The sequence below is a fragment of the Schistocerca piceifrons genome, chromosome X (assembly GCF_021461385.2).
Source record: "Schistocerca piceifrons isolate TAMUIC-IGC-003096 chromosome X, iqSchPice1.1, whole genome shotgun sequence".
NCBI lineage: Eukaryota > Metazoa > Arthropoda > Insecta > Orthoptera > Acrididae > Schistocerca > Schistocerca piceifrons.
The window spans coordinates 900,055,472-900,072,599 of NC_060149.1; the positions used below are offsets into that span (position 1 = coordinate 900,055,472).

At 46.6% G+C, this 17,128-nt stretch overlaps 1 protein-coding gene across 3 annotated transcripts in view; it reads right to left on the reverse strand.

The window, feature by feature from the left end:
- LOC124721554 (glycine betaine reductase ATRR-like) overlaps positions 1–17,128 on the reverse strand; it is a 314,803-nt gene that overhangs the window by 194,639 nt on the left and 103,036 nt on the right. The gene's annotated exons all lie outside the window — the stretch shown is intronic.

Below are 17,128 nucleotides of genomic sequence, written 5' to 3' on the forward strand. Positions count from 1 at the left end.
ACGATTGTGTCAGCCCAGACGAGAAAGTACATAACCGACTCCATACGGTCACTCTGACGCCTATAGAGCCATCTGTACTCTCCTCCCTTTCCTCCCTCCTCTCCACTCCCCCCTCCCCTCTCCTCTATTCTTCTCCTCCCCTCCTCTCCCTCCGTCCCTTCTCTTCCCCCTCCCCCAAACACACTCACACACACAGCACCGTGAGGCATGCAAAAGGCTGGCCACAGAAAAATGTGTAAAGAATGATTTTGTTAAATTGGAAAAACTGCAGGGAACGATCGCTGAGAAGATGAGGGACAGAAAAGGTCATGTGGAAGTACGGGCGGAAATGCTCTCCAAGGGGAGTACACCCATTTGAAGGTGGAGGTAAAAAATGTTTGACGGTGACCCTGGTATCAGCGCTAGGCAGTTGCCTGACTGCGTAGATAAGTCAGATGGCCTTATGGAATATTCTTCGTGATAGATCTGGTATTCCGGCCCGATGTGTTTGAAGGCTCTGTGCACAGCATGGAAATCGATGACGGTCCCCGGGCAACGCAGCTGGGTCTGCGGGCGCTGCAGCCGCCGCAGCAAGCGCCGCCGCCTGGCCACGCCCACAGTGCCGGCCTGTCGGCGCCCGTGGCTTCCCTTTAAAAGCCGACTGTAAGTAGTCAGTTGTGATCCCTCTACGCTAAATTAAAAATCTCCTACAAATCGCTGTCTTGGCTCTGAATTCGCTACATCTTAGTTTTCGATTTTGGTTTGCTCGCTGTATTTGTTATTCTGTCATGTCGTCTCCGTTCTCTCTCTCTCTCTTCTGTCTCTCTCTCGTGTTGTCCATCTATTAAGCCGTTCTATCACAGGACGTGGAAACGTACATGGACGAGGAGCTGATGACGTCACAGCGTGGAATTCGAGGCCCACTAGAAAGAGGCCCTGTAACGAACTTGTGTTCAGACTAGTCGGCTTGTCCGCCAGACTTCGAGAACGTTCGGCTCCGTGCAGGGCCCACGAGAAATCAATACGTAATTGAAAAGGTACCCACTAAATGTCTTACCTTCGTCGTGTGCTATGGAGAGCTTGCACGCGGTTAAATGTTCAGCCATGAATTATTAAACTCGTCTGAAATACCGAGTGGTTATAATGAAACTTTCCCTATTTAGCACGTTATAGCACGGAAACTAATTACCGTAGGAGTACTAAACATGATAACATTAATTTCAAGGACAAGGGGAAGAGAAATAATGCAGAATCAATTCAACTGAAACACTTTTAATGTGCTGCTAAGGTACATCACACCATTACATACCCGGTACCATTACTGCTACAAAAGAGGCTCAGTATGGCGCCCATCAGTTTCCAGAAGAGTCTGAAAGAGGAGGGTTGCATTCCGCACAGCAGAACGAAGCATGTCCGTAGGTATGCTGGCTACCTCTCTTGATGTGCTGCGCTTCAGATCAGCACATGTGTTAATGTTGCCTTGGTAAACCCTATCCTTCAGGTAGCTCCACAATCAGAAATCACAGGGAGTAAGATCAGGTGATCGTGCCCACCAAGCATTTGGAAACGATCGGCTGATGATTCGATCGTTTCCAAATGTGTTTCGGAGAAGCAGGTGAACTTCACGAGGGGTGGGCCCCATCTTGCACGAAAGCTGTTGAGTTCAATGCGTCTCTCTCCTTAAGGGCGGTTACAACATGCTGGCGGAGCATATCGCAGTAACACTGGCCAGTCACACTGCACGTCTTTGGTCGTTGAGCGCCAACCTGTTCAAAAAAGAATGCGCCAATGATGAATGTGAAACCATACCAAACAGTGACACGTTCACCATACAGAGGAACTTCATGCACAGTGACTGGAGATGAAGATATCAACATTCGGCAATTCTGTGTGTTCACCTCACCCGTCAGAAAAATGAGCTTCGTCTGTCCATAGGATCGTCCAGGGCCAGCTCTCGTCAACTTCAGTCTTTGCTAAAAAGTGGAGAGCGAAGTCAACACGTCGTTGTGCGTCCTGTGGTGCAAGCTGCTTTACGATGCGGATCTGGTACGGATACCATTTGAGAATGGCTCGAAGCGCCTTCCGTACAGTGGGTCACAGGATGTTCAGCTGTCGTGACACAGAACGCGCAGTGCCAGACGATCGCGAATTGGGCGCAGTGTTGTCTGCCATAGAAACAGCGATTTCATCAACCACCTGTGGTGCAACCGGTCGTCGGTCTCTCTCCAGTTGATTCAAACTTCTTCATCAAGTGCAGAAAGAGAACTGTTCCGTAATCCTTTCAGCCGGCGATATTCTCGAAGTGCAGCTGCAGTATTACTGTTGTTTTGATAATAGATCTTGACCAATAATGCCCTGTTCCTTTTGTCCAAGCCCATGTTGACACGTCAATAAGTGCACTGCGACTGGTCAGGTGTGTGAGGCTATGAATCACGATGAGTGATCACGGCACCCAGTGGCCATAGTTGGAACTGGACGGTGGCGCTGTGGCGATGGAAATCATGCACCTCATACTCTGAACACTGATGATACCAAGTTTGGTACTCGTAAGATTACTAGGTTCCGTGTTATAACGTGTTAAATAGGGACAGTTTAATTATAACCATCCGGTAGTTACTCTTTCTTCGCCGGAGACGGTGCTGGCACTCGTAAGACCTACAGTGTCATGCGCTGTGACGTACGCGCCACAGCCCGCCTTTCTCGGGGGCCTCGGTGGAATTCCACGTTCCACTACAATGCGGAGCGGGAAATAAAAGAACTGGCATCTCAGATTTTTGTCTCGCGGAGAGGAACGTGGCCAATGAGACGGGACATCATTTTACGTATCAAGCGAAACATAGGAACCGTCACATTGTACGGCGTTAAACATAGTATTTGGTTCGTTTTCTTTTTCATATAGTACGTGGTATGAATGTAAGCTGTTTCAAAGGATCAGCAAATTGAGGATCTCTCGAAAACGCGCCGTTTAAGCTACGATTTGTTATAATAAAATGACAGGAAACTACACATCGGTAGGCAAAGGCTTCTTACAGTTGAGGCTGTTAGTGTCATAACTTCGGCGCTACGAAAGTATACCGTTTCATTGGTACGGCACAATGTACATCTATCAGAAGCGCGCTTTTTTGTACAATTTACATATTAACTTTTAAATAATGACATTTATGGATACAGTCTTTTGACACGGTATGCAATAAATGGAGGCCCTAGTGCTATCTCGAAGCTGTAGCGTAGTTGATAGCGTCGTGAGCAGTGAAGTTTAAGATAGAAAATTCGTGTCCAGCTCCATCAAATTTTTTTCACCTTTCGTTTTCTAAAAGATTCTGGGTCTCTCTCATTCATTTAATAGAAGTGTTATCGCAAAAGTCGATGTTATTTATTATAAATAATGTATTTGCTGCAGTTCTTGTTGCAAAGGCCAAGTGGCCAGAAATCTTAACATGCCTGGCAGACTGTGTCAGAAAGTAGACACAAGTTGCACACCAAAAGTTTTTGTTTGCTATTGTGCAATTTTCTGTAAAATATTTATACCTATCTCTAGGTTTATGGACTGGTTCATGTTTGTCATGTTTGTATATTCCCAGGAAATATCTTCTTCAGTGAAGGTGAGCAGCTTCGAAAAGGTCTCCTCTTCCATTCGAACGAAATTACGAAACGAGTCTCCATCTAGAAATCTATGTGATGAAGAACGTTATTTCAGTGTGCGATATCGAGAATATGGATAGTATGCATGAGCAAACTGACATTAAATACCGGCAATTTGCTGTTAAAGCCATCGCCAAGTCCAGAATCTTCGCTATTTTCTCCGCTCTTTTTCTACAATCGCTATTAGAGTTAACACAGCTACTTCACAGGCGTCCACTTTCGTAAAGAAACTGCGTGGTCTGCGAGTGAAATAAAGCCGAAAATGGCTGCTGGAGAGCGCTGAGAGCGTAAATCACGTTAACCCGTGTCGAGGGCGCTGTTTCTCGTGAAGTCGGATGTCCTGTCTGTGTCCACGTCAACGTTAGCTGCCTTGTCCAGTGCGAGGAAGGCACTCGGCCAGTCACCGCTGCTTCTCGAGTCCTTTTGTCTGATTCCGGTCACTATAATTGGTGACGAGGTAAAAAGATTAGCGGCGTTACGTGGACGCCAAGGTCATGCAACTCACGGAACAGCAACAGCAACAGCTGCTCCTGCAGCAGCAATTGCTACAACAGTTCCAACAACAATTTCAACAACAGCAACATCACTTACAAAAACAATTTCAACTTCTGTCGGCGCGCTTACACATGCAGGGTTCCCAACATATCGTGGCTACGGTCACTTACGAGGCGGAGGGCTGCCTGCCCTTATTTCCGCCGTTTAATGATACGAAGGACGACTGGGACACGTATTTGCAGCGGCTCAAACAGCACTTCGACACTTTTCAGGTTTCAGATGACACTGTCCAACGGTCGCCCTTCCTTTCTTGCGCTTTCTCAGAGGCGTTTTTCTTGATAAAGAATTTGGTTCCAATATCGAATCTGGTTGCACTCACGTTCGGAGAGATGTGTCCGTTGTTGTCCACTTATTATTCACAACGGCTCCGTGTGGTCGCATCGCACATCGAGTTTCATCAATACCACAAACAACCGGGTCAGTCGCATCGCTAGTGGTTGATGATGTTTGTTTTGTGGGGCGCTCAACTGCGCGGTTATCAGCGCCAGTACAAAGTCCCAATCTCTACACAGTCCAATATCGCCATATTCACGAATGATGAGGAAAACACAAACACCCAGTCTCCGGGCACAGAAAATCCCAAATCCGGCCGGGAACCGAACCTGGGACACCGTGATCCAGAGGTTGCAACGCTAGCCGCTAGACCGCGATCTGCGGACCCGCTAGTGGTTGACGGATTTGGAAGGGTTGAGTCGACATTGCGATTTCACTTGTACGAAGCCGGATCGCAAAACTGCCGCTTACACAACAAGGATGGGATCCGCGCCACTGACCGCAACGTTTCTCTATCCCAGGTGGTAATCTGAGTGGGACCTCTGCCATCTGAGCCACTGTCGCCCCCGCAGCTGCGCCCCAGCACATTCGATACTGCAGTGCCTGTGTTGTTAAGAACAACAACGTAATGTTCCTTCTGACGTGCATGAATGTACGAAGCGACCGCTGTGGCCAAGCGGTTCTAGGCGCTTCAGTCAGGAGCCGCGCTGCTGCTACGGTCGCAGGTTCAAATCCTACCTCGGACATGGATGTGTGTGATGTCCTTAGGTTAGTTAGGTTTAAGTAGTTCTAAGTCCAGGGGACTGATGACTTCAGATCTTAAGTCCCATAGTGCTTAGAGCCATTTTGAATGTACGAAGAACCGGCACTGCAGCGACTACAGCTGTTATGAAATACATTAAATCTATTCGCAATTGCGAATACGAATAACCGTCAGCTGTATAAAGAAATGACGACAATGAAAACTGATGTCGGACCAGGATTCGAACCCCGAGTTCCAGCTTGACGCGAGTAATCGTCTTCACCGGGTTGCTATCCGCGCACTACTCACGGTCAGACCCAAACTTCTATATGTCGTCTTTCCTCCATCACAACCTTAACTCGTACACACATTACGTAATTCCCATACAGGGGAGGATATTTTAATTGAAAGTCGCTGCCTGGTATATGATATTGCAGTGCGTCTGTTGTTAAGAATGTTCATTGTCGTCATGCCCTTATACGGCTGACGCTTTTTGGTATTCGCAACTGCGTATACATGTCATGTACTTCGTAATGGCTGCAGTCACCGCAGTTCCTTTTCCTTGAGACATGCACGCTTGTCAGAAGGTACACAGCATCATTCTTCTAAACAACAAAGGCGCTGCAATATCGTATTTATCTGCCGATACCAGGTAGCGACTTTAAATTAAAGTGCCCTCCACAGTATGGAAATTACATAATGTGTGTACGAGTACAGGTTGTGACGCAGGAATGACTACATGTGGAAGTTTATGTCTGACCGTGAATAGTGGACGGATAGACAGAGCGGTTAAGGCGACTGCTCACGTAAAGCGGCAAATCCAGGTTCGAGTCCCTGTCCGGCACAAATTTTAATTTCCGCCATTCCCTTACGTTTCATGTACCCCAGCACACTGCCAGGCATCCCAGATTTTTCGTCCCCTCCGGCGGGTTTCTACGCTGGGCATTGTACTGTCTGCCATCGGGTTCCCCTACATGGCAGGCAGCACCGCATAACAGCCACGCTATGAGGGAAACAAACCACCAGCCAAACAGGCGAAGACATCAGGTAAACACGCCGAAGATTCCAGTCGATTAACAGGAACCTTTCCTTGCAGAGGTCGCCGCGACATATCCGGCCACGGATTCCTACGCCGGGTTTCTATTGGCTCCAGCTCACTATATAGGCCCGGCCGGTCGAAGGCAGACCAGTCTTCGTCCGCTGCTAATGGCAACCGCTATAGCAGTGTCTCCGAGAAGATATCACCGAAGCCGCTGTACTGCACCGCCGATCGAAGTACCAGCCGACCGAGAGGAACAACATCTCCGGCTAGATCGACGGACGTCTACATCTATTGTACAGCCAGCTATTGTATTGTAGAACAAGTTAAGTTCAATAAACTGTTGGAGAATACAACAGACATCAACCCGTGCCACCTATTCGCCTTCCTCAGCATCGTCCGGCGCGCTTCTAGTCCTACGCGCCCATTTTAGGGGGGAGGGGTCTGGTATCCCGGCCCGGGGCCCGGGGTGTTTGAAAGCGCGCTGGACGCTACGGAAATCGATGGCGGCCGGTGGGCGGCGCGGCTGCGTCTGTGGGCCCTGCTGCTGCCGCCGCCCACCGTGCCGGCGTCTTCGGACACTCTCCGTTGCTCATCTGGGCTCAGTTCGAAGCGGGACTCACCACTGAATGCAATTCTGCTCCGGTCAATGAGACGTCAGAAGATGTGTCTAGAGACGCTCCAGAGACAGTGCGATACCAACCTGCATGTCGACCGCCATACGGCCCGACAACCACGAGAGATGGTCTCGAGTGGCATTTCTTTTCGTAGCAGGACTCCTTTGGTTGTCGCAGCACCCTTACAGCACAACGGCGCGTCAACGATATTATACACCTCGTTTTGTTGCCCTTCATAGCAAGTCGTCCTGGGCTTACATTTCAGCAAGATAATGCCCGCCTGCCCACGACGAGAATTTCTAACGCCTGTCTTCGTGCTTGCCAAACCCTACGTTAGCCAGCAAGGTCGCCGGATCTCTCGCCAACAGAGAGCGTTTGGAGCATTACGTGCAGGGTGCTCCAACTATCTGCAGATTTTGACGCTCTAATGTGCCAGTTGGAAAGAATTTGGCACGATATACCTCAGAAGAACATCCGACAAGTCCATCAATGCCAAGCCGAATAACCGCTTGCATAAGGGTCAGAGGTGGACCAACACAATACTGGCTCTGAGCACTATGGGACTTAACATCTGAGGTCATCAGTCCCCTAGAACTTAGAACTACTTAAACCTAACTAACCTAAGGACATCACACACATTCATGCCCGAGGCAGGATTCGAACCTGCGACCCTAGCGGTCGCACGGTTCCAGACTGAAGCGCCTAGAACCGCTCGGCCACACCGGCCGGCACACAATACTGACTTGCTCAGTTTGTGAAGGTCTTTGTCTTGAATAAATCATCCGATTTTTTGCTTGTTTGTACACGTACATTGCATCTACCAGTTTTCGCCCCACTCTGACAATTCCTTGGTGATGTACCGCTTTTTTTGTCTTAGGGTGTATTTCATAGAGACGTGTTGTCCATGTGGTGCAGTTTCTAGGGTACTAGTGGTCATTCTAACAGCACATAAATTCCATAGATTCCAACAGTAGAACCCAAGACGAATTCCGTATGGAATAGCGGTAGATTCATTGTATTGTATGGAACAGGGGACCTAGAAACGATGGAGAGGCTTCGTCCCTGTCATAGCCCTCTGTGGTTCACAACCCCACGACAGGCTGCAGCAGTATACTCACCCCACCGTCGCTTCACACCGAACCCAGGGTTATTGTCCGGTTCGGTCCCCAGTTGACCCTCCCCCCTGGGAACGTCTCACACCAGACGAGTGTAACCCCAAATGTTTACATGGTAGAGTAATTACGGTGTACACGTGCGTGGAGACAGTGTTTGCGCAGCAATCGCCGACGTAGTGTAACTGAGGCGGAATAAGGGAAACCAGCATGCATTTGCTGAGGCAGATGAAAAACCATCTTAAAAACCATCCACAGACTGGCCGGCACACCGGACCTCGACACTAATCCGCCGGGTGGATTCGTGCCAGGGACCGGCACGGCTTCCCACACGGAAAGCAGTGCACCAGACCGCATGGCTAACTGGGAAGGCCAGTAGATTCGTACTATAGATCAAATAGTTTCCCAACAAACTGTAATAGTAACAGGATTTCTAAATCATATCCCTACACTCACATTACTCATCTATTCACAGTGGAAGCTTATTTGTAATGGTTTATGATATCAATGCACAGCGAAAGCTCGTTTGCGACGAGCTATTACAAATCGCACCTATCACACCAGCTGACAGCTGTGGCGCTTTGTCGCGCTGAGCAGAGGATGTGACCCATATGTTTGGAATCTGTTTACAGACAGGCACACGCTTTTGTGGATGCAGGTGGCAGTCTCGACAGTTGGGATCGCTGGGCCGATCTCCACTGTAAAGGGTGTAACAAATATGTATGGCACAAACTGCACGACACATTCCTCACAAGTAGTTGAAAAAATTGTGTTGCCATGTTACGACTCATTTTCTCCAACTCAGTAATCATGGGAAACACACACGAACAGAACACACCAGCATACCACATGCAATTCTTTCTCACAGGAGATGTTCAATATGCACTCCATGGGCATTGATATATTCATCAACCCGCCAGTGTAGTGAATCTCGGCTACTTTGATATATCCCTGGAGCATTGTATATGGTTTTGCAGCCTTCTATAATATGGGCACGGAGACTCTGAACATCTTGTACTGGGGTTCGATACACAAGAGCTTTCAAATGCCCCCACAAATGAAAGTCCAACGGGTTTTTAGGTCTGGAGAGTGTGGAAGGCCAGGCAATTGGCCCATCTCTACCCATCCATCCGTCACCAAATCTGTTAGTTAGAAGCCGACAGGCATTAAGAATAAAATGAGGAGATTCTCCATCGTGCATGAAGTACATGTTTTGTCGCACAACTAACAGCACATCTGCTAATAAATGAGGAAGAACATTCTCTACAAAATTATAACTCACAGAACTGAGCCTGGGTGAAAGGAAGTAAGGCCCTACCAAACAGTCACCAACAATGTTAGCCCAAACATGTCAGAAAATCTTTATTGATGATTTGCTTCAACAGTTGCCTGAGGATTGGTGTCCATCCATATGTGACGATTGGGAAAATTTGCAGTCTGATCTCGTTGAAGCTCGTTGGAGAAAATGAGTTGTAATATGGAAACAAAGAGTTTCCGGAACCATAATCATATAAAATAATTTCTTCGTCTATGCGTTAGGAAAGTGTCCTGCAATTTGTCCCATACATTTTGTTACACCCTGTATTGTTTTGTTTCGCATCCGACAGGAGGCGCCTGGGTCCTGCACCTTGCACAGCTGACTGTTTATCGTACTGAAATGCTGCATACAACTTTGTTACAAACCATTACTCTCGTAATTTTTCATTCTTTTCATCGCATGTATTTTTAATATTTTTCGTGGTCACATAGCTCTTTCACTTAGTATAAAAGTGTTTTGCTATCACTGTGCAACGGCCTTGCCTCAGTGGATACACGGGTTCCCGTGAGATCACCGTGAAGCGCTGTCGGGCGTGGTCGGCACTTGGATGGGTGACCATCCAGGCCGCCATGTGCTGTTGTCATTTTTCGGGGTGCACTCAGCCTCGTGATGCCAATTGAGGAGCTACTCGACCGAATAGTAGCGGCTTCGGTCAAGAATACCATCATGGCCGGGAGAGCAGTGTGCTGACCACACGCCCCTCCTATCCGCATCCTCCACTGAGGATGACACGGCGGTCGGATGGTCCCGGTAGGCCACTCGTGGCCTGAAGACGGAGTGCGGAGTGCTATCACTGTGCTTGAAACATGTCTGTTGCATAGTATCCTCCCACATTTGGACGTATCTGAGGTGGCTGGCTGTTGACATAACCGTCACCTGCACATTAATTTCATGCAGTGATTTTTATGAGCATAATACTTGAACCTATTTTTTTTTTGTTTCCTGAACCACTGAAACAAGTACTCTGAGGGGATAAGCATGCCTGAATTTTTTAATTTCCCTGCGAAATGTACGTGTGGGCCATCAATCATTTTTAAACTTAGGACAATTTTGAATTTCCTGCCATTTTTCAACATGCACTAAAGTGTAAGTATGCTGTTTGCATTTTCAAATTTTCCTCTCATTTCAACTTGGTTCACGTGGACTGTGATGTTCGAAATGTTGTGTGCGTGAATGCTGTGCCGCCACAAATAAACTATTAGTGGCGGAAATTGGAACCACTAATTTGGATAATTTCCCACATTTTTTAACTCAGGGCTGTGTACTCTGTGTTGGGGTGGCATATCTCAGTCTGCACTTCCTTTCAGACAGTCAAGCAGTGTGAAATCACAGTGCACGGAGACCTGGTGAGATGAGGCAAGTTGCCTATACATCTGGTGCTAGAGCACATGCAAGATACATATTCATGTGCCATCAGCCTGATGCAGTTGACAATGGCTGTCAGCTCTCCTCAACACAATGCGTGTGGTTCCAGTGTGGTAGCACCAACACGGCAGTTATGAACTTTGTGATGTGTGGAGAAGGGACACTTCCTGCATTTTTTGTTAATTAAACATGCAATTTTTCATATCCTGTCCCAGCAGTGGTGACAACTGTTTACACATTAAAGATGAGCAAAGCGCAAGAGGACATTAACTTAGGACAGTCAGCTGCAAACTTATGGTGGCAATCGTTTGCACATGTAAGTTGTGTGAGTTTTAAGCTTAGAGGCAAGTGGACTCTTAGCACAATTGCAACGTCATAGGAGTGGAGGAAAACCACAAAATTTTGAATTTCCCATCATTTTATACTTAGGATAGGATAGTAAACTTAGAACAGACATGAAATCTGGCAGTGATGCAGGCTGTGGTAAGGTCTGCCACATTAGACTGTGACATTATAGAGCTGGAGAAAACCCACGAAATCTGACAACCATGCAGGCTGTGCTAAGGTCGATCATCTTGGATTGTGACATCATAGGGCTGTGTTGACATGAGCTATCTTGGATTGGCGGGAAATCTGACAATCAAGCAGGTTGTGGATTGTGACACCCTATGGCTGTGCTAAGGTTAGCCATCTTGGAAATCATACCGATAGGATATTTGTCCATCTTGGGTTTCCCAGCAATTTACACTTATGACAACTGGACGTCATCTTGGAATACGCAATTTTGTATGTAGGACAGTTTGGCTGTTTTTGAATTTCTCACCAGTTTTTGAAGAAGGAAAGGAAGGGAGATTAGGGTTTAATGTCCCATTGATGATGAGGTCATTACAGATGAAGCACAAGCTCAGATTGTTTAAAGGTTGGGGAAGAAAATTGATTATGCCCTTTCAAAGGAACCATCCTGGAATTTACCTGGAGTGATTTAGGGAAATTGTGGAAAACTAAATCAGGATGGCTGGATGCAAGTGCAGTGTGCTAAACACTGCACCACGTCACTCAGTGTCAAGTTTCTAATTTCCCCCATTTAAGACACAGGGAAGTTGGCCTATGACGTCATAGGGATGGCAGGAAAACTAGCAACAGTGCATGGCGTCATAGGGGTGGAGGGTGAGGGGGGAATCTGAAAAGAATGCAACCTGTGTTGCAATCCTCTTAACTCCATTACTAACGTTAACAATTACTTGTGTACATCAGAAAACAGCATGTTAATGTATTTAGTAGTTGTAGGTATATTTTGGAGATCTTTCTTAGATCACTGTCACTGAAACATCAGACAGAACATCTCTTCTGTAGGAAACAAAAATTTGACCAACCAGCTTTATATGCATGTGCCAATTACGTCAGAAGCGCATCACATGGAAAACAACTATCACGAATTTGCTCAGCAGTTGTTTACATCGTTTACAAATAAAAAGACTGCTTTTTTGTAACTAAGAATTCCAAAAACATCGTTGGGTGCTTGTTTGTAAATAACTGCTGAAGTACACTACTGGCCATTAAAATTGCTACACCACGAAGATGACGTGCTACAGACGCGAAATTTGGCCGACAGGAAGAAGATGCTGTGATATGCAAATGATTAGCTTTTCAGAGCATTCACACAAGGTTGGCGCCGGTGGCGACATCTACAACGTGCTGACATGAGGAAAGTTTCCAACCGATTTCTCATACACAAACAGCAATTGACCGGAGTTGCTTGGTGAAATGTTGTTGTGATGCCTCGTGTGGAGGAGAAATGTGTACCATCACGTTTCCGACTTTGATAAAGGTCGGATTGTAGCCTATCGCGATTGCGGTTTATCGTATCGCGACATTGCTGCTCGCGTTGGTCGAGATCCAATGACTGTTAGCAGAATATGGAACCGGTGGGTTCAGGAGGGTAATACGGAACGCCGTGCTGGATCCCTCGTATCACTAGCAGTGGAGATGACAGGCATCTTATCCGCATGGCTGTAACGGATCGTGCAGCCGCGTCTCGATACCTGAGTCAACAGATGGGGACGTTTGCAAGACAACAACCATCTGCACGAACAGTTCGACGACGTTTGCAGCAGCATGGACTATCAGCTCGGAGACCATGGCTGCGGTTACCCTTGGCGCTGCATCACAGACAGGAGCGCCTGCGATGGTGTACTCAACGACGAACCTGGGTGCACGAATGGCAAAACGTCATTTTTTCGGATGAATCCAGGTTCTCTTTACAGCATCATGATGGTCACTTCCGTGTTTGGCGACAACCCTTCATTCAATCCCTGCGAAACCCTACATTTCAGCAGGATAATGCACGACCGCATGTTGCAGGTCCTGTACGGGCCTTTCTGGATACAGAAAATGTTCGACTGCTGCCCTGGCCAGCACATTCTACAGATCTCTCACGAATTGAAAACGTCTGGTCAATGGTGGCCGAGCAACTGGCTCGTCACAATACGCCAGTCACTACACTTGATGAACTGTGGTATCGTGTTGAAGCTGCATGGGCAGCTGTACCTGTACACGCCATCCAAGCTCTGTTTGACTCAATGCCCATGCGTATTAAGGCAGTTATTACGGCCTGAGGTGGTTGTTCTGCGTACTGATTTCTCAGTATCTATGCACCCAAATAGCTTGAAAATGTAATCACATGTCAGTTCTAGTATAATATATTTGTCCAATGAATATCCGTTTATCATCTGCATTTCTTCTTGGTGTAGCAGTTTTAATGGCGAGTAGTGTAATTTACTAGACAGTTTTAAAATTATTATTAGTAAAGTTTTGTTCCGTGGCGGAGTTATCACGTCTCCCAAGGTGGTTTATTGAAGACTAATTAATAGCAAATTTCACATGCTGAAATGTCCTGGAAATTGACAGGAGGAACTTTAGAATCTAACGAACCGTCGATGATCAGAGCAGTAAAGGCGAAGAACTAGTTCGATTTTAGAAAGACAGGTTCTGACGTTTGGGAAACCACCAAAAAGCTAAATCTGTATAGTTTAACACGCCTTCAGTGTCGTATTCAATGCGACACCTCTCTCGTTTTCCATCTGTATGCTTTGTATCAGTTAAGTAGCGCACGAGCTCTTTCTCTCTCGTTTTCCATCTGTATGCTTTGTATCAGTTAAGTAGCGCACGAGCTCTTTCTGATGAAACAGCACGTTACATTATGATTTAGCAGTACTTTCTTGAACTTGAACTTGTATGATGAGATAAATTTTTCTGCAAAAAGACAGATTATTGGATCACAGGTCACCAGTTGAGATAGGGGCTTCCGTATTCGTGCTGTACATGTGACTGACCTCCGTGATAACTCCGAAAAATCTGTCAGCTTCTGTGGAACGATTGTCCTCTTTCCATTATGCAATGCGAACACCACCAGTCGAATGTGCTACATAAAAAAGTCTTAAGACAGACACTATTTATTTAATTTCTATTACATTTACGGATTATATACGTCAATGTGGACTCCATGGGGAATGTGTACGTAGAGGCGGGTAATGTATTTTTAGAATCCTTTGTTCGGACGGTTTTCCGGAACTTTAAAAGTAGCTTTTCACGTAATATACGGAGCCTTACTTGTGGTCTCTTCTACCTAAGTCTGTTCAGTATTTCAGTAATGCTCTCGTGTCGATCAAATGGGCTTGTGAAAAACCGCGTACCTCTTCTTTAAACTTTATCAGTTTCCTTTCTCACTCCACGTTCATAATGGTTCTACACAAGAGGTGTTAAACTGACTGCCGAGCGACTGAACGAATGCTTCCAATCCATTACATGGTCAGTTAGATAACACGAGCGCTTCTTCTTTCTTAGAGAATATACGTCTCCTATGAGTCGTACACGTGAAATGCAGCCTACCATTTACCTCTCCCACTATAATATTCATGTGTTCGTGTCAACTTACATGGCTTTGAGGTTCACGCCGAATTACGATACACATACCTTGAAATCAGGCGACCTAGACGTCAATGGTTTAATGTGAGGTTCGTTCGATCCTTACGGCTTGTCTATCTCTGAGGCCATACTTTTGACGCAAATGATACCACCTGAACTGCACCTATTGAAACGAAAAAAAAAGGTTTTCTTTTGTTGCTGTGTTATGTATTTCCATTGCGACGTACATTGGGCAATGAAGGAGCGAGCTAGATATCTGCACCACGGAGACTTCTAGTGGCAATCACATGGACCAACAACTTACTGTCGGTGCCCAAGGTAAAATTTTAGTTTCGTTATGTAAGTTACACCTCTGATCTTGCGCCCAGTAGTTTTCCAGATGCGTGCTGTAGGGTTCAGATCGTGGACAAGACATCAACGCGAATTCACTACCATGCTCGTCAAACCAGTGTGTCACGATTCTGGCTTTGTGACACGTGCAGTTATCCACACACTCATCGCCGGTGGGAAAGACATCAAGCATGAAGGGATGCATGCTGCCTGCAATCGTGTTCGCGTAATCCAGAGCTTCCATGTCTTAGATTATTACCACTGGTCTCATGGAAACGCAGATGATTCTCTGCTGTAGCACAATACTGCCACCACTGGCCTGCATCTGATGCGCGGTGCGTGTCTTTTTTTATTATTATTATTTCAATTTATTGGCGTTCGGGTCGTGCCCATTCCGCCATCTCAGTAAAGATAAAACGATACGATAACGTATTGGAGACGATTTTCTTGTCACGACGATACGAACGTAGAGATAACACAACGCCCAGTCCCTGAGCGGAGAAAATCTCCGACCCGGCCGGGACTCGAATCCGGGACCCTTCCACTAGCAATCTGCACAGTGTATATTTCGAGTAGCCGTTCACCTGGATGACAGTGTATCCGGACATAACCACAGAGCTGACGTTCCAAGATGCTACTCGATGCGAGTGTAAAATGAATGTGCGCATTGGAAAAACTGAATGCGTAAATGAAGATTTGGTCCTATCTGACTACCCCCTGAAGCAGATTTTAGGATCTCTTAATGGTGATATCTCCTTCTTCTTGCTCTTTAACATATAAATTACAACATAAACATAAATGAAAGATTAAGGAAACTAGTAACTATAAAATGATAAATGCTGTTTCTGCTTGTACATTTATTGTAGGTTAAAACCCCTTTATATATTACAAATGTGTATATATCGATGTCCAATGGACATAAAGAGAAACAAATGAATTTCCTACCTAATATCAGTGATCAATTGCCCAAATCTGCCCCTTTTTATGGCTACGCGATCTAATGTAAATAACGCGAGATGACTGACACCATCTACGTACCAAACACTAGAAGACACTACTTTCAAAGATGATCTACAGTGGTGTGCAACATCAGTGGAAATAAAACACGTGATCACAGCTGTTTAGCCTTATAGCCCCAATAAGCCGAAGCAATTAGCAATATCACGGTATGTGCTGCGTCCGGCACGTCGGAGTAACGGTTCTCGTACACGTCTGTGACGATGGAAGAACTCCTGCCACAAATAAACTCTTTCAAACACTAGGACGGCAGAAGGTGGTCCTCTGACTAGCATACTCTAATACTGTCTTCCCCTCTCTGTGTTCTACAGACGAGAAACTCGAACTCCCAGCCACAAGGACGGAGTTCAGGTAACGTCTCAACGTGAGTATAGGTAGAAGGTGGTCCTCTGACTAGCATACTCCAATACTGTCTTCCCCTCTCTGTGTTCTAAAGACGAGAAACTCGAACTCCCAGCCACAAGGACGGAGTTCAGGTAACGTCTCAACGTGAGTGTAGGCAGAAGAAGCACTCTCAATCACTGAACGCTGCGTACTCACCGACGACTCCCTACCTGGAGGCGAAGTCCAGAATCGTATAAGTTCACAACAGTACAGTGCCTAACTGTTCTAACTATAAAATCTCCTGAGAGCAAAGGCAGCAAGTCCATCTATACTCCATACCAACGAAAGCTGATACTCAGCGACCGTCAAACGCGGGCGCTCAAAACGAAAGACCTCTTCTCTCTACCGCTGGCTTCCCGGCAAAGCTCGGCTCCCCTCCCTCGTAACTCAGAAGGCGAATCATATTCTCGAAGCCACGGAATATTCTGCTTCTCTACAGATTCTTCCGAACGCCGACCAACCATATTTTAGTCTTTTGTCGTCCAGTGCGGAAAGTCTGCGAGGAAATACCTACTCTAATATAACAGTACGCTTCTCAGAGTGAAAATCCTCGGAAATAAGCCAGCCTGCGATTTCCGAGGTAACGTTTCCTCGTTCCTCTCTGCTGCATCCAAGATTTTCAGAGTTTCCGAACTATTATCCGGTTATCCTTCTGGCCCCCACTCCCACACGGGCCGGCCGCGGCTGTATTGTGCTTCCGCGCTCAGGTACCCAGACCGACCGTCTCGGCACTTCCTGTGTGAAGCAGAACCAACATACCTGTGCGGGCTTTTCCACCCAGGGCTTGAGTTACGCCTGCCGTTTCATTTCCATTGTCGTTCCAACCTCTAC